The following is a 21,963-nucleotide window of genomic DNA, read 5'->3' as shown; positions in this document are numbered from 1 at the left end:
TAACATATTGGTTGGGGCAAACCCTAGGCAGACAGAGTTCTACGTGGTTGCTGACATTTCTCCTGGAGCTGAGATCCAAATGTGGAAAAAGAGAGGACACAGAACTCTCTCAACTGGAATCTCACTCACTTCAATTATTTAGGAATGAAAAGCCCAAGTTGCTCTGTGAGTGTTGATCTCCCAAGAAAAGTTGGATTCCAAAAAGGCATTTATCCAAGGAAATATTTACTCATCCAAGAAATACTAGTATGTTAAAAGAATTCTAGTAATTTAGGCTAACATCCACCAATGCTAATAACAAAAAAGAATGCTGAGTGCTGAGTGCTTGCAAAGTAATTAATGAGCCCAACAGAGTTCCTTTTTAAGATCACAAGGATGCCAGGATGGAAAAGACTAAAGACACTGATGAAAATGTGGTTTCTGTTAAATAGGTTATGGAAGAAGCCCAAAAATATTGAAGTGGTAAACATTTCAAAGAGAAACAGTGGAGGCAGTCCAAATTCCCAGTGATTCCACTGGAGTAAGTCCAGTAAGACCTGTGTGAGGTTTAACCCCCTCATGTCCTAAAGTAAGTCACCAGGATACAACAACAGCAACAACAAAAGTCGTCATGTTTTAATTAAGTTAGAAAAAGAACTCCTTAAAACTAGGTTAAATGAGTGTCAATTTCCTGAAGCTAAATCACTCGCAACGAAATCAGGGATTGTTCAACCTATTGCCAGTGGGCGAATTTCAGCTTTCTGCTTTCCATCTTCCTTCCTCCCTCCCTCTTTCTTTCTCTCTCTCTCTTTTTAATGGGACACAGATTAAAAATGTCTTCTAATGGTTTCATTTAGAATGGTTACATAATTACCTTCATAAAAACCTTTGATTTTGCTTCTTGCCCAGCAAAGCCTAAAATATTTACTACTTTGCCATTTACAGGAAAAGTTTGCCAACCCCTGAACTAAATCTGGGAAAAGTAAGAAAGGAAAGGAGCCTCAAGAGGGAAGATATAATTGGAATATGATGACCATGCTGTTAATCTGCTCATACTAGTCTATTTGCACTGGTTTTCCTACAGTTGTAAGGAACTTGCCCTGCATTTTATCACTTATCACTTGATTTTTAAAAATCAAACCTATGCATTTATTAAGTGACAAGGTTGATTTTATGATATTTAAGGACTTTTCCAGCTTCCCTGGTGGCTCAGTGGTAAAGAATCTGCCTGCAATGCAGAAGATGCAAGTTTGATTCCTGAGTCAGAAAGATCCCCTGGAGAAGGAAATGGCAACCCACTCCAGTACTCTTGCCTGGAGAATCCCATGGACAGAGGAGCCTGGCAGGTTACAGTCCGTGGGGTTGCAAAAGAGTCGGACACAGCTTAGCAACTAAACTATAGCAAGCAGCTCCATTACACAATGATCCCAGGAAATTCATACCATGTGGCAGCTCTGAATATATCAGATTTTTTTTTTCTTTTAAAGAACCAAATTTAACTTTTCTACAAAAGAGAATCGAAACAAAATGGAGACAATTTCTATTTTGTCTACTGGTTTGAGGGTTCTGTTCCTTTGGGAAACTTCCTTTGATGAACAGCAGGCATATTCTGAGTACTCTGATGCTCACAACTCTAGTGGGAAGGTATTATTATTATGTCCATTTATAGATGAGAAAACTGAGAGGTTGATGGTTCAGAAATTCACCTAAAGCGATAGTAAGCTAGGAAGTAATAGGACTGGGATTGAGCCCAAGAAGTCTGACTCAGGAGCCTATGTTCTTTCTTCCATGTTTTATTGCATTTTTATTTAATTCGATGTTTTTTAAATAGATATTATACTTACATAAAGAAGCAAAACAAAATTTACTCTCAGTAAAAGTTATCTACTGAGAATATGGTTCTTACCCTCCTCTCTCCTCCCTATTAAAACACCTTATTAGATTTTAAAATTTACCCTTTCAAAGTTTCTTTATGTAAATATGAATATTTTCATTCCTCTTAGTCTCTGCCATGGAGGTAACATCGCAAATACGCTGTTCTACTTACTTAAAAAAAAAGTCATGATTTTAAACATGTATTGTTCAGTCTTTACTCTGAAGAATTTCAAAACAATGGTGAAAAAACCCCAAAAAGTGTATTAGTACAAGGAACACTAACATGTACTTCACTTAAAGTTTCTGATTTTTAAGCCACCTTTACATTTTTCTCTCTATTCACCTTTATTTGTTCTACTGAACACTTTCAGAGTGAGGTGTAAATATAATCCTTAAATACTTCAGTGTGTAACTTCGACGTAACCAAAATGTCATGTTTACACTTTGCAAAGTTAACACTGTTTCAATCACATCTAATACACGATTCATAGACAAATCTCCCCAGTTCTGCCAACAATGTCCTCTGTAACTGTGTACTTTTTTTCTAATTCAGAAAATTACAAATTGAGTTTAATTTTCATGTCTCTTAAATGTACTTTTGTCTAGAAAAGCTTCCCACAACTTTTCTTACAGGTCACAATATTAACATTTTTGCAGCCTCCATGCAGTGGTTTGGCAGACGGTCTCACACTCTGGGTTTGTCTGATCGTGTTCTACTTGTATTTACATTGAAGACACTCTTCTGGCAAGACTTCTGCATGGGTGGTGATATGCTCTTTCTATTGTATTGCATCAGGAAGCACTGAGTTTTCAGCCTTTTCCTTTATTGATGGCACTACATTTGATTACTTGGTTGAGATTTGTCCACCAAATCTCCCCACTGTTTAGGAAACTTTTCCCTGTGTAACATTTATCTTAAGGTTCTTGTGACATTATCTTAAGGTTCTTGTGACTATCCTGTTTTTCACAAGCTTTCATCCAACAATTCTTACTATTGATGGATGATCCTTGTCTGAATCAATTATTGCATTGGAGTCACAAAAGTATTAATACGTTTGCAATTCCACCATTCCTTCTACATTTATTAGCTGAAATTCTCAGTAAGAGGAACTTCCTCTTGCATACACACTTTTTAATGTAGTATTATTTTTGTATCCTGGATGAAATTTACCTTTAGCCCTCTCTAGTATAGTCCTTATCCTTTTTGATGCTCAAAACTTTGATGTTTCCAGTTTGGCCTGGTCCTATATCCTTTCACCTGTTCTGATCATCTTCAATTACTGTCCTGCTTTAAGGTAAAACTCCATGTTCCAGACTCACTTTAACTTTGCCTAAATATCATGCTTTTTTCTTTTAAAATATATCTTGGCAATTTCTCAAATCAGTGAATGTATTGAGAACATCCTCGTGGTTTGTTTTTTTTTTTTTTAACTGGTACCTAATATTTCACTCTATGGACTTTTTATTAAACCATTAAGTCTCCTTGCCGGACATTCAGTTATTTCAAAAAAATATCACAGTGCAAAATTTGGTACATATGTCTTTCCATACTTGTGCCTTTGTAGAATCCGTTCCTGGAAGCAAGATTGCTGAGTCAATGAAATGCATACTTACTTGCTGTTAAAGGTGCCAGATTCCTCCTGTGTCATCTGTATCATTCTGCACTTCCACTAATAGCTGATCCTTGGATTGCTGGTTAGCAATGTATATTCCTTTTTTTTTAATTAAAAAAACTATGTTACGTTGGAGTATTCTTGATTAATAATGCTATATTAATTTCAGGTGTACAGCAAAGTAATTCAGTTACACATTTACAAGTATCTATTCTTTTTTCTAATTCTTTTCCCCTTTGGGTTATTACAGAATGAAGAACAGACTTTTGGACTCAGTTGTAGAAGGAGAGGGTAGGATGGTTGGAGAGAATAGCACTGAAACATGTACATTCCCATACGTAAAATAGAGAGCCAGGAGGAGTTCGACGTAGGAAGCAAGGCACCCCAAGGTCAGTGCTCTGTGACCGCCTGGAGGGGTGGGGAGGGGAGGAAGATGGGAGGAGGGTTCAAGAGGGAAGGGTCACATGTATGCCTGTGGTCAATTCATGCTCATGCATGGCAGAGGCCATCACAGTTCAGTTCAGTTCAGTTGCTCAGTCGCGTCTGACTCTTTGCAGCCCCATGGACTGCAGCACACCAGGCTTCCCTGTTCATCACCAACTGCCAGAGCTTGCTCAGACTCATGTCCATCGAGTCAGTGATGCCATCCAACCATCTCATCCTCTGTCATCCCCTTCTCCTCCTGCCTTCAATCTTTCCCAGCATCAGGGTCTTTTCCAATGAATCAGTTCTTCGCATCAAGTGGCCAAAGTATTGGAGTTCCAGCTTCACCATCAGTCCCTCCAGTGAACACCCAGGACTGATTTCCTTTAGGATGGACTGGTTGGATCTCCTTGCAGTCCAAGGGACTGACAAGAGTCTTCTTCAACACCACAGTTCAAAAGCATCAATTCTTCAGTGCTCAGCTTTCTCTAATGTCCTACTCTCACATCCATACATGACTATTGGAAAAAACATAGCTTTGTCTAGATGGACCTTTGTTGGCAAAGTAATGTCTCTGCTTTTTAATATGCTGTCTAGGTTGGTCATAACTTTTCTTCCAAGGATTAAGCATCTTTTAATTTCATGTCTGCAGTTACCATCTGCAGTGATTTGGGAGTCCCAAAAAATAAAGTCTGCCCCTGTTTCCACTGTTTCCCCATCTATTAGCCATGAAGTGATGGGACCAGATGCCATGATCTTTATTTTCTGAATGTTGAGCTTTAAGCCAATTTTTTCACTCTCCTCTTTCACTTTCATCAAGAGGCTGTAGTTCTTCTTCACTTTCTGCCATGAGGGTGGTGTCCTCTGAGAATCTGAGGTTATTGAAAATAAATAAATAACAATGAAAAAGATAACCAAGAAAGACCTAAGGTACAGCATGTGTCCCCTCCCACCACTTGAGACCACCAAGCTTCAAGGAAAAGATCTCACCTAGCCATCAACTTCTTACAATTGTCTTTAACTGAGCTCTAAAAACTTGCCCAGCATCCCATTTGACTCACTCCCGTGTGGACCATCCCTGTCAGACACACCAGGATGCTTGTAAACCGCACCTTCCCTAATGAGAATGGGTGATCAGGACACCTCAATGGATTCTGTTGGTGTGAGGGTAAACCTTACTTTTGAGTGAGCTGTAACTGTATAACACTATCTCAATTTTTCCTACTAAGCTAGGAAAAATATTTCCCCTATTACACCCTGATTGCTTTTACTACAGTAACTGCTGATTTTTCACAGGCTATGCTCCAGGCTCGCTATTTCATCTCAGAGCCACCCTTTGATGCAGATATATTTTCTTTCACGTGATTGATGAAGAAACTGAGCTGCAGAAAGGGTAAGTCATACAAGGATTGTACTGCTTATGAATGCAGAATTGGACTTGTGACACCAGTGCCTGATGAGCTATTAACAGCTCCAGGATACCCAGCATAGTTCTCACTACGGCTTCATTGTGAAGACAAGCAATGGAAGAGACACATTCAAAACTGAGCCAGAGCAGGTTAGGAATGGTTCTCACGTTGTAGGATTAAGAATGATTAATCACCCCCTACAAGTTGTCCACTAAAATATGACATTATTAATCATCCTGGTGTTATTTTTACTTGCTTTGATATGTGGCTGGAGTCTTGGGTTTCAGAGCAGGAGTATCAGATGCCCATTTCAATGTCGTAAGACCAATGGGCATTGTTTGTGCCTTTCCTCGCTCACCAGAGCTATTAGGGCGGATTCATGTTCTGTCATTCGTTGTTCCCATTACAACCTTTATCTCAATAATATGGCACAGTGTTGGAATTTTAATGGCTCATATATTCCGTGAAACATGATGGTAATAAACTGTAACGCTTTGACCTCAGCTTCTTACTCTTTGATGCATTGTCCATTCCCAACTCATCTAGCTCCCTCCTTTCCTGATACTATTTAAATGGGGATGAGGTGGCACGGACCGTATGTCACTCAAAGCAGAAAGCATTTACCAACTGAAATGTGTGTGTGCTCAGTCGTGTCTGACTCTTTGAGACCTGGTGGATTGTAGCCCCACCAGGCTCCTCTGTCCTTAGGATTTTCCAGGCAAGAATCCTGGAGGGGGTTGCCATTTCCTTCTCCAGGGAATCTTCCAGATCCAAGGATTGAACTTGAGTCTCTTGCATTGGCAAGCGGATTCTTTACCACTGAACCACCTGAGAATACACTGTGTATAAGCCTCCTAAAAGTGTACAGCCCGTCGTGTTCTATTTTGAAAAGAACAAATCACCACCTCTCCTCATGACAGAAGTTGAAGCCATAAAACATGAATCAGCTCTTCTTTGAAAGATTATGGCAAGCACATAAAATGACATGTTCAGCATCTATTCTGGGGATAATGGTTAAACCGAGAGCTTGGGGACACTGTAGATGTGACTTCCTTCTTCCTGAGGTTGGCTGCATATACCTGTAGAAAAGGTAGAATATTAGAAGGTAAACCAAAGATAAATTAAACATTAAAGAACAGCCTCATTAGTTATTTAGAACCTACATAATGATTCAGGTATGACCCAGGAACTTCATGGAACTAGCCAAGAAGCACCTTTGCTGAAAATAATCATTGAATTGTATACATCACCATCTGATCTATCACTTGAGATCTCTCTATCTCTTTATCAGAGGACTCAGAAAGCAAAGACTACAATTATTCTTGCAGCTTTCCATGAAAAATGAGTGCAATGTTATTCTGATACCAATTATGTGCCTGTTACTTATCTACAAAGTGGTGATGTCAAAATGAAAAAGTTTTCCCCCCAAGAAGATATTGAAGTTTAAAGGAAAGTCAGTTGGGAAGTAGAGAGGGCTAGCAGAGGGCAGCATGTTGAGTTATCTTGGAATATTGGCTACGCTTTGTGGTTTAACCCTCAGTTTACATATATCCAGAAACTCAATTTTCAACCCTCCAGAGTTTATCAGGCTTGAGTTGACTTAATCATGCAAGACGCTGCATGCTGCAGTATAAGCAGAATGGGAATTTATTCATTTATAAAGAGAGATATTGCTACGTGCTGACTCCAAAGTTTAATTAATGGGATAACTTAAAGATGCATCCGTCCGCACACCAGGGAATTCCTTCCAGAGATTAGCCAGGGCCCTTCTCTGCCCCAAGAGAATTATTAACCATTCTTCTTTAACTATGTCCCTATGCTTTACTGTTGACCACTGTACTTTTCTTGACAGAAATCATTTTTACATTTGTTACTGCCTTGTACACTGGGTACGCTTCCCTGATGGCTTAGCAGTAAAGAATCCACCTGCCAATGCAGGAGATGCAGGTTTTGATCCCTGGGTCAGGGAAGATGCCCTGGAGAAGGAAATGGCCACCCACTCCAGTGTTCTTGCCTGGGAAATTCTATGGAGAGAGGAGCCTAGCAGGCTACAGTCCACGGGGCTGCAAGAGTTGGTCACAGCTTAGCAACTAAACAACAAAAACAACATGAAGAAAACCATGGTTGGTGTTTTCTTTTGTGAATTGTTACCCACCTTTGGTGGAGAAGGTGATGGCACCCCACTCCAGTACTCTCGCCTGGAATATCCCATGGATGGAGGAGCCTGGTGGGCTGCAGTCCAGGGGGTCGCTAGGAGTTGGACACGACTGAGTGACTTCACTTTCACTTTTCACTTTCATGCATTGGAGAAGGAAATGGCAACCCACTCCCATGTTCTTGCCTGGAGAATCCCAGGGACGGGGGAGCCTGGTGGGCTGCCGTCTATGGGGTCGCACAGAGTCAGACACGACTGAAGTGACTTAGCAGCAGCAGCAGCAGCCCACCTTTGGAATGTTAGTGTTGTTCTTAAATGATTTCAAGAGCTACTTATATACTAAGACTACTAAAACCATGTGTTTTATTTGTTATAAATATTACTCTGAGTTTTTACTTGCTTATCCAATATTTTTATCTCTTCCTTTAGTTAAATAAAAGGAGTTTCCTGGTGGCTCAGTTGGTAAAGAATTCAACTGCAATATGGGAGACCTGGGTTTGATCCCTGGGTTGGGAAGATCCCCTGGAGAAGGGCATGGCTACCCACTCCAGTGTTCTTGCCTGGAGAATGCCATGGACAGAGGAGCCTGGCAAGCCACAGTTCATGGGTTTGCAAAGAGTCAGACATGACTGAGCAACTAAGCACATTAGGTAAATGATTATTATTGTATTTTATATTTAACTCTTTCATAGTAAAATAATATGCAAATGTGATCATGTCCCTCCCTTAGGGATAAATCTTCACTGGCTTCCCCAGTGACTGAGTAAGGATCTGTCTTTCTTTCCAAACCCTCTTGAGAGCCCTCCCTCTATCTCTGTGGCTCATCAGCTTTTCTTTTGTTGTTTAAACAACAAACAAACCCAGGGATTGAACTCGCATCTCTTGCATTGGCAAACAAATTCTTTACTATTAAGCCACCTGGGAAGCCCATTAACTTTTCTCATTCCTGTTTTTCAGTCACTAAGGCATGTCTGACTCTTTGCAGCCCAATGGATGGCAGCACACCAGGCTTCTCTGTCCTTCGTTATCTGCAGGAGATTGTTCAAATTTATGTCCATTGAGTCGGTGATGCCATCCAACCATCTCATCTTCTGTCATCCCCTTCTCCTTCTGTCTTCCCAGGAGGCATGCTGGGAATTTCTGCCAGCATCAGGGTCTTTTCCAGTGAGTCGGTGCTTCCCATCAGGTGGCCAAAGTATTGGAGCTTCAGCTTCAGCATCAGTCCTTCCAATGAATATTCAGGGCTGATTTCATTTAAGATTGACTGGTTTGATCTTCTTGCAGTCCAAGGGACTCTCAAGAGTTTTCTCCAGAACCACAGTTTGAAAGCATCAATTCTTTGGTGCTTAGCATTTTTATGGCCCAACTCTTATATCTGTTCATGACTACTGGAAAACCATAGTTTTAACCATATAGACCTTTGCCAGCAAAGTAATGTGTCTGTTTTTTAACATGCTGTCTGGGTTTGTCATAGCTTTTCCTCCAAGGAGCAAGCATCTTTTAATTTCATGGCTGTAGTCAATAAGTTTTTCTTAGTTATGTGTAATTCTCTTTTTAAAAAAAAAAAGGTCTGCCTCTCTTCTGACTGATTCATCCCTACCAAAAAATGTCCCACTCACCTCCCAACTGGGAAACTCTCTTTCATCATTTAAGATTCAGTCCAAGTGGAATGTCTCCATTCTCTTTGTATAGCATCCTTTGCTGCCTCTGTTAAAAGTTCTGGCACTATGGTATAGTCACCGTTTATTTCTCTCTCTCTTCCACTGGTCAAAAAAGCTGGGCTTTTCCTATATCTATTTTCTGAATTCAGTACAATTCCTGGCACATAGAAGACTTCGATAAGCACCTGCAGAATGAAGAGATGAACTAGTGTGAGTGAGTGTCCAGAAGAAAATATGACTAACTCTGCCTAGAAAGATAAAGAAGAGTTTTATAAGAGAAGGTGATATTTGCAATTCAAAAATATTGAAGCATGAGTTGAGAATTGCTAAAAAGATAAAGAAAAGGTATTTAAAATATAGCCAGAAGTCAGAATCTACTAGTTACTTTTCTGCTAAATTGGAAGGAATGTGGAAGTAAACTTTATTAAGGCAAGTGTTTCTGGGTTTCCCAGATGGTTCAGTGGCGAAGGATCCACCTGCCAATGCAGGAGACACAGGTTCAATCCCTGATCCGAGAAGATTCCACATGCTGCGGAGCAACTGGATCCATGCGCCACAGTTACTGAGCCTGTGCCCTTAGAGCCCAGGAGCTGCAACTACTGAAGCCCAGGCGCCCTGGAGTCATGCTGTGTAACGAGAAGCCACCGCAATGAGAAACCCGTGCGCCACAATGACAGAGTAGCCCCCACTCACCGCAACTAAAGAAAAGCCCAAGCAGCAATGAAGATCCAGCACAGCCGAAAATAAATACATAAATAAATTTTGTTTAAGATAAATATTTTTAAAGCAGATTTTAGGTCCATGCTGCCATTCCACGATGAGAACAATTTTTTTTTTAAAAGAAGCAGAAAAATAAAAAATTCCATTCCCTCTAAAATGGAAAACATACCCACACAGGTCAGAGGGTCTACAGGAACTCAGTGGAGATAAGTTTAAAAGAATGAAAGACTTGACAGGCTGACAGAGTGATCTGATCAAGATCCCTTCTCATCGTTTTCAATGACCATATGTAGCATTTCAAGAAAGCAGTTTACTATTAACATCAAAGGAAATTTTGCCTTGAAGCGAGATGAGATGAATCAAGTAAGACTGGAAACTGGTCCAGGATAAATATTTTAACATGATATGAAAATATTTGGGACATTTGGGGTAGGATGAAAAGGAATTAATGACTTGCTGCTGAACTAAGGGCAAGTCAGTAAAGATATTAAAGAAAATGTCCTCAACGAGTTGATTCTAAAAGGGATGTGATAAATGATTCTTGAGCATGATCGGAGAGCAGCGATGCAATACCAAGGTACAACATCGAGTAGTTTGGAGCAATGATTATGTATTTGTGTACGAGTACTCACTGGCTTATATGTATATACGTATGAGTACTCACTGGGAATTGGCAATGGACAGAGAAGCCTGGTGTGCTGCAGTCCATAGAATCACAAAGAGTCAGACACGACTGAGCAATTGAACTGACTGACTGACTCATTGGCTGGCAGAAAATAAAGCATATGTTTCCGGTCTCTGTTTGATTTGGTTACATGGGGTGCCACGATCTGGGATAACCTGCCGGGAGCCGGCATATTGCATATTGAGTGCATATTGCATATTGAGTGCAGCACTTTCCACAGCATCATCTTTCAGGATCTGGAATAGCTCAACTAGAATTCTATCACTGCCGGGAGCCAGCATGAGGAGCTCCACCCATGACAAAGGTCATGAGGAAGGAGGCTCGGCATACGCAAAGGCGCGATCGAGCCTCAGGAGTCCCCCTGGAAATTCTCTAGCATCTACCCCCCAAACCAGAGTCTGCCTACTTTCTGCTTTGTGCTCTCACCTACACCTCTGACTTTACAGGGGGCTGTCCCCCACTACGTCTCTCTGAAAAAAGAGTTAGCTTACAGCTCCAGTTAATAATTCCTGGGTGTGACAGTGTTTCAACCTACAAACTCCTTTGGAAATCCTCTAGCCTGCCTGAATAGGTTTTTCCGGCCACATGTGATTGTTCAGAGCCTCCCTACTGTGAGAGGCAGGAGATGTTCTAAACTGTCTAAACACAGATTCCTTTGAGTAGTTAAAAGATTGATTAGAAATTGTATTGGTGAGGGGTTTTTCACTTATTGGGCCAATGTTTGCTGCTAAGTCTCCATACCCCTTACCTACTGTGTCCTTGGCAGTGTATTGATTGATATAATGGGTGTATAGAAATGTAAGTAGAGCCTCAACGTTTGTAACCTTGGACCCTTGAGTTAATTCTTTTCTTGATTGAGCCCACCTCACCTTTGTCCTATAGGAATGCAGCTTTGTCCAATGCTTTTTTGGAGGCTGGTGCCTGACTTTGGAATAATCACCTTTAGAGAAAGATAAGTTTCTTAAAATGTTAACAGGCCTCCTGGCCAGAAGATGATGTAATTCACCTGAACTTTTGCATATGATAAGTTTGAAAGCCTGGCTTCGATTAGGACCAGGAACTGCTCCACCCCTTCCCCCATTATCCTCTATGCTAACTTAAGGTATAAAAACTACTTTGGAAAATAAAGTGCGGGCCTTGTTCACCGAAACTTGGTCTCCCCATGTCGCTCTCTCTCTCTCAAATTCTGGCTGAGTCTCCATCTGGAGCGCGGAACCCACCATGCTTGCTAATTATGCCTGGGCTTCTAAGATCCGACCGGGGAGGCCTCAGTGTCTCCTCTCCTTCGGGAGAACGGAAGGACGCCTGCGGCCTACGTAAGCAGTGCAAATTTCTTGAAGTTTTATTGGTCTCCCGCGTAAACCAAGCTACTCAGCCTCTTTTCTCCACTGAATTTTCCTACTGAGCTATCCTCATCCTATTACTCTTTATATCTTTGATAAAATATTTAAATAAATAGGTCGCCGACGCAGTCCCTGCTTCGAATACTCTGGATCAGCCGGGGCTGGTCCCCGGCAATAACCTGATGCAAAGAATGCATGACCTCATACGCTTTTTCTCCCCCTGTCCTGAAAATCCCTTACTTCTTGTTGTCATGCTTTCAGCCCCCACCAGCTTTCCCAACCCAGAGCCATCTGGACTCTGATAGAAATCGCAGTGCATCACCCAGATCTTTGCACCAGAAGTCATTCTGGGATTCATTTGCCAAAACTTTTGACGGTGTTAGCTTTTACCGTCTTTTCTGGGGTTGCCCTCTGGGAGATGCTTCACTCAAGGTTATGCCCTGCGCTTGTGTTAATGTGAGTCAAACACCTAGCATACTATTTGAATTTGGGACAATTAGAAACGGCCAGCCCAGCTGCAGACTACCTCATGTTCTTTGCCAAGGTCTAATCTGAGTCTGTATCACAGTCTCATTTCTGCTTTTACCCAATTTTGGCTCCATTATTTTCTTATGTATGTTATTTCTGAATATAATCCCCCATATATACCCTATACACAAATTTTCTTCTCAGACAATGCCCATCTTCAGAGATCTGTGACAAGATCTGTGTGGAGAGGCCCTAGAAAGCAGAACTTAAAATAAGATTTTTTTATGACAGTGTGAACCCGTTCACCCTCGGTGTGTGATGTCCTCATAGCTTTTGCTCTATGCTATTAGCTACAGTTGCCATATAGCCATATGCTATAGTTGTATAATTTGTTAAGACTTTCATCAGAGGAGAACCAGAAGAGATACTGGTAGAAAAAGAAGATGCCAGCTGGTATAATACTTCATGTGCTTGAAAGATATAAGGGAAATAGTCATCGTATAGACTATGAACCAGGGTGGCACTTACCAAGCGCTGCCCACGTATTGCAGAAAGGCGATGGAAGGTTGCGAGTGAGTGTCATGGTATCTATTGCTCTGTAACCAGTCAACGTAAAACTTAGTGACAACAATGACTATATTTATTTTGTTCACAAATCTGCAGTTGGGCAGGACCCAGAAAAGGGAGCACATCTCTCTTCCTCTCAGCAGCAAATGAAGTGGCTGAAACGTTAGAGACTGGAGTCATCCAAGGGCTTGTCGAGTCGTAGGTCTGGTAGTTGATGCCAGCTGTCAGTGGAGCAGCTATGTGTGGTCCTCCTGCCATGTAGCTGCTTGGCTTTCTCACAGCATGGTAGCTGAGCTCCCAGGACAAAGATTCCAAGAGGGGAAATAGCTGAAGGAAGCTGTGTTGATTTTTTTTAATTGTATTTATTTATTTACTTACTTGCTTCCCTGGTGGCTCAGATGGTAACAAATCTGCCTGCAGTGTGGGAGACCCAGGTCGATCTCTGGGTTGGGAAGATCCCCTGGAGAAGGAACTGGCAACCCAGTCCAGTATTCTTGCCTGGAGAATCCCATGGACAGAGGAGCCCGGTGGGATGGTATTCATGGGGTCGTAACATGGACACGCACACACACTTACTTACCGATTTATTTGGTTGCATTTGAGCCTTGGCTGTGAATGGCAACCTGCTCCAGTATTCTTGCCAGGATAATTCCAGGGGCAGAGGAGCCTGGCAGGCTACAGCTCATGTGATCGCAGAGAGTCAGACATGACTGAGCTACTGAGCATGTGGCACACAGGACCTTCGTTGCATCATGCAGGATCTTTCATTATGATGCAAAGACTCTCAAGTTGTGGCACGAAGGCTCAATAGTTGCAGCACACGCTTAGTCGCCCCCCAGCGTGTGGGATCTTAGTTTCCCGACCAGAGACCGAACCTGTGTCCCCCGCATTGTAGGGCAAAGTATTCTTAACCACTGAACCACCAGGGAAGTCCCTGTATTGCTTTTTATGGCTGGGCTTCAGAGGTCAGGCAGCGTCAATCTGACCACATTTGATTTGTTAGGAGGGAATCACGAAGGCTGGCTGATAAGTCAAAATTTGCTGATATGTTTAAAACCACCAGAGTGATTAATCACTGATATAAGGTGAATTGTAAAAGTCAAATGGCCTCATTTATGGCACACAAAAAGATTCTCATCTCCTCTACTGCTAGAGTATAGAAAAAAAAAAAAAAAAAGAATCTTAGGGCTACAGAGATTATTAGATTCTCAACTCCAATAAGTCTGCTATGTCGAGGTCAGGGTCTTGATTAGAAAGAGGAGGCTGAGATTTGGGGTAGAGACACCTGGGTCAATACACTCGAGAACCTTGAAACCTCTGGTCATCTTGAACTCCCTGGGCCTGCAGAAGTGGTCCATTCCTTCCTTTCAGAGGGTTGCGCCCCTCTTCACCCTGCAAAGATGATGCAGAGGCATCTGCCCTGCAGCACTGACCCAGCTGGGAAAGCACTGATCCTCATAGGACAGAAAACAGACCAGCCCTGAAGAAGCTCTAGGAACAAGAACACAGGATCTGTGAGAGCACTGGGGACCAGATCCAGGAGAGGCAGAGTATCAGTCATATAAGAGAATTTATCAGTGTGGGTATACTCTCCAGAGACACAGAAAGTAGCACTCTAGCAAAGAGCTCATGAGACAATGAAATTATGCTAGTAAGATAGCTCTCGAAAGCTTTGGAGAAATGATGGCTTACACTAAATGAAGTAGAAATGCCAGAATGGTTTTGGCAAACAGTGGTAGAAGGAATCAAAAGACTCAGAGAAGTGGGTTTACTAGAGAGAATATACCATATAAAAGTGGAAACCCACAACTGCCTATAGGCAAGGGGAGAACCAGGAGGAAACCAGCCTCACTGAGAAGCTCAGTGGTGTCTTTTATCTTTAGACTTGGCTGATGGTAGGAGATGCTGTTACAGAATTCTGTCCCAGACAGCAACGAGGAGGTTAAGATACTGAAATAATGGAGGCCAGTTGATAGTGCTTAACATCCAAAAGCAAGTGAATAAATTTATCATAATAAGTGCTCAGGTCATGTGGCAACTATGGAGGTGTGACCCAGAGAAAGCTCTGGAGATGGTTAATAGGAAATGGAATCCCTAAGGACAAGATGGATGGGCAACCACCAAGTTTACTGCTCAAGCTATAAAACCGAAAGAAATTGAGGAGAGAGATCAAGAGCCTGAGGCAGCTGCCCCCTTAAAAGTTATGATCCCTTGCCCAGTGTCTGGACTTGAGCCAGAGCCAGAGTGTATAAGTCAGGGGGTCCTGACCCCCATGTCATTCCTTACTATTATATCACTGCCAGTGTTTCAGCTCACATCTACTGCTGCATATTGGGGGTCCCCAGCTGACAGAGGAAGAGAAAGGGCCAGATTTCGTTTAAGAATGGGTAATCTCATTACATGGGCTTCCCAGGTGGCTCAGTTGGTAAAGAATCTGCCTGCAGTGCAGGAGACCTGGGTTCGATTCCTGTGTCAGGAAGATCCCCTAGAGAAGGAAATGGCAACCCACTCCAGTATTTTTGCCTGGAGAATCCCACAGACAGAGGAGTCTGGAAGGCTACAGTACATGGGGTTGCAAGAGTCAGATAGGATTTAGCGACTAAACCACCACCTCCAGTCTCATTACATAGGTGAAAGCGAAACATAAACCTTTGTTTTTATATAACTCCATCCCCAAGTGGTGCTGAAAGACACAGGTGATGGAAAACCCTCCCAATTACCAGAGATATGTGGGAAGGATCCCGGATCACCTGCTTTATGAAGAGAAAGGTTCTGCCATAAATACATACAAGTATTAATAAATATATTCAGTGGTGAATGGCTCAGTTTATAAGCTAGGGATCTAGGAGTGGAAAGACAGATAGAAAGAGGTCTAGGAAGAGGCATGTGGATGCCACCTAGATGTGGGCACAAAATATGAAGACCTATATAGGCACCACAGGTTGGCACCCACCTGAGAGTGTTCATCATAGTCAGTTAAGTCGTTCAGTTGTGTCTGACTCTTTGCGACCCCATGGACTGCAGCACACCAGGCTTCCCATCCGTCATCAACTCACAAAGCTAGCTCAAACTCATGTCCATTGAGTCCTTGATGCCATCCAACCATCTTATCCTCTGTCGTCCCCTTCTCCTATCTTCAGTTTTTCCCAGCATCAGGGTATTTTCCAATGAGTCAGTTCTTCCCATCAAGTGGCCAAATTATTGAAGTTTCACCATAGAAGAGGCACTAGACAACCAGGTAGACAGAATGCTCAGTCGGTTGATGGCTTCCTCCCCAGCGCTGGCACAACACAGCCATGAAGTCAGAGAAGAAGGCTATACGTGGTTCCAGTAGCATGAGCTCCCACCGTGAGGTTGATGTGTACTCTCTGAGTGTCCAAAGTGCCAGCAACATATTAGTAGATCAGCACTCAGTCCTCGATATCCTATGCCTGGAGGAAACTACCCCTAGGTAGCACCATCCCTAGAAGGAACAAATCAGCCATTTGGCAAATTGGCTACATTGAACCTCTTTCATCAGGGGACAGTGGTTGATTCATTTGGACTGGAAATAGTAACATACTCGAGGTATGAGTCTGCCTTTCCTCTTCTGGGAGCTCCAGTGAGCACCAGTCCCTGAAAGCTTACAGAATTTTGATCCACTTGTGTGAGAGAAATAAACTAAGCCACTGTACTGTCTGCAGACTCTAGAGTGGTTCTAGTCGAGTTCAATGTCATATTTCCAGTCCCCAGTTCCTTGTGTGTTCTAGATCCAAAGCACACAACGTCCCCTCTTCATTTCTATTTCTAACCTGCTCCTCCTGCTCCACACTTCATGTCTTTTTTGTTTGATGGCTTTACTCACTGTTCTTTATTTTTTATTGAGAGATAAGCAGTGCATAAGGTGAACTAATAATAATAACACAGTTTGACGATTTTCACGCATGCATATATTGCTGTAATCAGCATGCAGATGAAGATATAGAACATCTCCAACACCCCACCAGTTCCTCTCGTGTTCCTCCCAACTATAGATCTGTCTCCCACCCCCAAAGAGAACCACAATTCTGAATTTTATCATCATTGGTTAGTTTTGACACTTCTTGGACTTCGAATGAATGAAAGCCTCATAGGAGGTGACTTTTGGTGTCCGGCTTTTTTCAGTGAACCTAATTTCTGTGAGATACATCCATACTGAAGTATATTTCAGTATTTTGTCCTCTTCATCACTATGTAGTTTTCCACTGTATGAACATGCTACTATTAATTTTTCATTTGCTGGGCACTTGAGTTATTTCTAATTTGAGTTTATGTATAAAACTTCTCTGAACATTCTCTTGCACGTATTTTGGTGGACAAACATATTTCTTTCTCTCGGTGTGAATCGCTGGATCATAAGATGGACCTGTGTTAGCTTTAGTAGGAATTGTCAAGTAGCCTTCCATGGTGCTTGTGTTATTTGACATTCTACCCACCAATCTAAGAGAGTTCCTTTTGCTTCACTTCCCTGCTCATGCTTGGACTTGTTAGACTTTAAAAATTTTTGCCATTCTGATATTTGTGCAGACATAATTCACTCTGGTTTGCATTTGCATTCCTCTGATGGCTAAAGAGGGTGTGCTTCTTTTCCTATGCTTAATGGCATTTGCATCATCCCTCTTCTTAAAAAAATGTATTTATTGTCAAAGGTTGACTTTCCATAGATTGCAGTGATGCATAGTCCTTTCAGGGAGTTATCTTTGCCCATTTTTGTCATACACTATTGTTCCTGATTGTTCCATATTCTGGCTGAAAGGGAATGGATTTAAATAATAATGAAAAGAATCTAGAAAGGGCAGACTTTATCTCAACTAGAGGAGGAATTTTATAATGATTAGAGCCACCAGCTATGGATGGGTGATCTTGGGAAGCTATGGAAGTGGCCCAGGTATCAGATGGATGGAAAGACAAATACGGGCTTTGTAGCATTGTAATCCTGTGACTTGAAAAGATCCAATAAATAGTGGGACCCCCATATTGTATAGTTTGACTTAAAGTTACTCTATGAGTATTTTTGTGTAAGTTTCTCAGGAGTAGTATATATTTCCATTTTCTCTCTATTGCTTGGCAATGCCTTAAATGCTTATTAGTTCACTAGCTTTCCTCTCTCAAAGTGTTAGTTGCTCAGTTGTGTCCAACTCTTTTACAACCCCTATGGACTTGTGGCCCACCAGGCTTCCCTGTCCATGGCATTCTCTTGGCAAGAATATTGGAGTGGGTAGCCATTCCCTTCTCCAGGGGATCTTCTCGACCCAGGGATTGAACCTGGGTCTCCTGTATTGGCAGGAGGATTCTTTACCCTCTGAGCCAACAGGGAAGCCCTGCTTCCATCTCTACCCCTCTTTATATACACCCTCTTGGAAGAGAAAAAGTATTATATTTGGTTACTGCAATCCTGCTCATCCTGAAATGGAGAAACTGAATCACAGTTTAAGTCTTCCAATTTATTACTGAGACCCACACAACTAGAATCCATACTTCCTGCCTCCCAACCTAAGTGAAAAGTGAAAGTGTTAGTTGCTCAGTAGTGCCTGACTCTTGCAAGCCCAGGGACTGGGCCCACCAAGCTCCTCTCTCCATGGGATTTCCCAGGCAAGAATACTGGTGTAGTTTGCCATTTCCTTCTCCAGGACATCTTCCTGACCCAGGGATCGAACCTGTGACTCCTTCACTGGCCGGCAGATTCTTTACCACTAAGCCACCTGGAAAGCCCAGGAAAGAAGTTAGAAAGCTAAATAAAATAGACTTAAAATCACCCCTGCAATTTTCAAAACTACTAGCTACAGGTAAAATCACTAAGGAGATCTCAGATACAAGCACCGGCTTGAGACGTGTTTTTCTAACAATGTATTAAAATACATTTTGAAGATTTGGAGTTCTAGAAGAATCCAAAGTGGAAAGCCTGCTAATTCCAGGATGGAGCCTTATAGTCCCTGGTGACCCCATTACACACACAGGTTTTGCCTTCCTTAAGCTTCCTGTCAGCTTCTATTGTTTATTTCTGTTTAAAAGAGCAGCCAGCTCCTTTCCCCAAAATGTTGGCAGGACAGAGGGAAATTAAATCTGCAACTGTTGGCAGCCCTGGCATGCCGCTCCCCCATCCATCTAATTCATATTTGCCTCCCGGTGTTCTCTTAAACTTTTGAGAGCTGACTTTTCTTCCAAAATCTATGTTCCAAATCCAATTTGAAATTTAGCAAGTCAGCCTTGTCTTTTGGCAGGAAAAAAAAAAAAAACAGAACAAGCAACCCTTAACTGTTAACATTCATTTGCCGTATCTATCCTCCTCAGAGGAAAATTTAGAATGGAGACAGGTTCGTAAACCTCTTTCTAAAAGCAAACATGCCCAAATGTCTTTCTGGCATAATTCTTTTTTAAGGAAATCAAGTAAAAGATTTGATTACTTTGTAAAAGTGATCTATTTAGGGTTAAGAAATATTCTTACTTTTAAATTGATCATCCTCCTGGGCTGTTTTTACATCTACCAGCTTATCCCACCAGAGAAATGAATGTCACGTTCCCAAAGAACATACCACTCGGGATAAAAACATACAGTGTGAACGTGTTCATCTCTCCCTTGCCTTGCACTGCACCTCCCAATGCACACACACACACACACCATCATTCACAAGGGAAAACCCTATAATTAGACAGATGTGGCTTGTGCATGACATAATAATAACTAACATTGAACCTTGGCCATGTGCCAGGAACTTTACATAGACTCTTTCACTTAATTGATGGGGTAGGACCATGGCTATTTCCATGTGATGGAGGCGGTTGTTCCAGGGTGGTTGAGTCACTCGTCTGAGGTTAGCCAGCTGTGAAGGGGTGAAGCCGACATTCAAATTCAAACAACCCATTTCTAAAAGCAGCACAAACATTCCCTTAGCTGTCCTGCTTCTTAGCAGCCAGGGTCAGTTAACAGAGAGTTTTTTAATGCAACTCAAAAATGGGGTAAACATATTTATTTATTTTGCTTAAAACTTTTGTTAATGGAGTTGATTTACACTGTTGTGTTACTTTCTGCTAAAGAGCAAAGTGAATCAGTTGCATATATACATATCTCCACTCTTTTTTAGAGTCCAAACTCACATAGGTCATTACAGAATATTGAGACGAGTTCCAGAATATTGAGTAGGTCCTTATTAGTGTAAATATTTTTTAGCTATTTTAGTATAATGAGTCCTAAGTATTTAGTATTGGTTGTCAAAAGAAAAAGAAAGGTCAAAATTATATAATGGGGGACTTGTCTGGTGGTCCAGTGGTTCAGATGCTAGGCTTCCATTGCAAAGGGTGCAGGTTCAAATCCTGGTCAGGGAACTGAGATCCCACATGTCACACAGCCAGAAAAAATTACATGATAGGCAGAATATGGATTTTTCTGCACACTAGATGTTTTTGGCAGGAAATCAGTGTGCACTGTGGTGTGATTTGACTGGGTACCATAGGAGAGGCGTGACTGCAGCCCAGAGTGGACGCCTTCCCCATGCAACCCCATATGCCTCCCACCCTCCCATATGCCTCCCACCCTCCTCAGGGCTGAAACTTACTTTACTATTTATCCCCAGGGCTATAAAGTCACGTCAACCAGAAACCACTCACACGTCTTTGTGACACGGCAGTAACTGGCTGGAGCAGAAACATGGCCGGAATTCAACATCCTAGGTGGCAAAGCGTATTAAATAGGAAGAGACGGTTGAGTCAGGGGGACCCAAGTAAAACAGAGTGGGGATGCAGAGGCAGACAAAATAGGAACACAGGAGGGAGAAGGGGTTGAAGGAGAGGGCTTTGCAAGATGCAAGAAAAGAATGAGAGAGACAGGGATCAGGGAGGTCTCCACGTGGGACTCTTGGTAAAAAGCCTAGACAGCAAACACTGCAGTTGTGCTACAAGAAGGCTACACCAAGGGCACTAAACCCACATCCTCTCTCCTGGGACCTAGCACTCATTTCCCCCTCCCCCAATGCTTTCAATAAACAGCTATCGATACACTATTGATACCATGGATGAAATAGGTAAATAATGAGAACCTACTGCACAGCACAGGGAACTCTACTCAACGCTCTGTGGTGATCTAAATGGGAAGGAAGTCCAAAAACAGAGGGGATACATGTGTAAGTTGCTTCCCTGGTGGGTCAGTGGTAAAGAAACTTCTTGCAATGCAGGAGACCCAGGAGACAAGGGTTCAATCCCTGGGTCAGGAAGATCCCCTGGAGGAGGGCATGGCAGCACACTCCAGTATTCTTGCCTGGAGAATCCCGTGGACAGAGGAGCCTGGCGGGCTACAGTCCATGGGGTCACAAAGAGTCACATATGATTTAGCAACTATACCACCAGCACCACCATATGTATATGTATAGCTGATTCATTTTGCTGTGTAGCAGAAATGAACACAACATTGTGAAGCGACTATACTCCAATAAAATTAATTTAAAAAAAGAAAATCCTAAAAACAATCAACAGCTGCTAAACCCTCATGAGGTGCACAGGTACTCGCGTAAGAACAGGTTTGTGAAGAAGCTGTCCCCGACACTAAACTCCAGGTAGGCTTCTAAAAATACACCCCGTGGACCAAAATGTAGGTGCCACACAGGGCTCAAAAATATGGTCATTTTTTCCAATACCACCACCATCACCATTCCTACAGTCTAACACTTCAGCCTTTTCAATCGTGAAATTTAGGACACATTTCAAAGAGTGAATAAGCTGATACATATATATTAAAGGGTTAAATCCACAGCAGATATTGACTGCAGCCATGAAATTAAAAGATGCTTGCTCCTTGGAAGAAAAGCTATGACCAACGTAGAAAGCATATTAAAAATGAGACATTACTTTGCCAGCAAAGGTCCATCTAGTCAAAGCTATGGTTTTTCCAGTAGTCATGTATGGATGTGAGAGTCGGACTATAAAGAAAGCTGAACACCGAAGAATTGATGCTTTTGAACTGTGGTGTTGGAGAAGATTCTTGAGAATCCCTTGGACTGCAAGGAGATCAAACCAGTCAATCTTAAAGGAAATCAGTCCTGAATATTCATTGGAAG

This window comes from Bison bison, unplaced genomic scaffold (assembly GCF_000754665.1).
Source record: "Bison bison bison isolate TAMUID 2011002044 unplaced genomic scaffold, Bison_UMD1.0 scf7180017864048, whole genome shotgun sequence".
Taxonomy (NCBI): domain Eukaryota; kingdom Metazoa; phylum Chordata; class Mammalia; order Artiodactyla; family Bovidae; genus Bison; species Bison bison.
Note: the sequence above shows the minus strand (reverse complement) of the source record.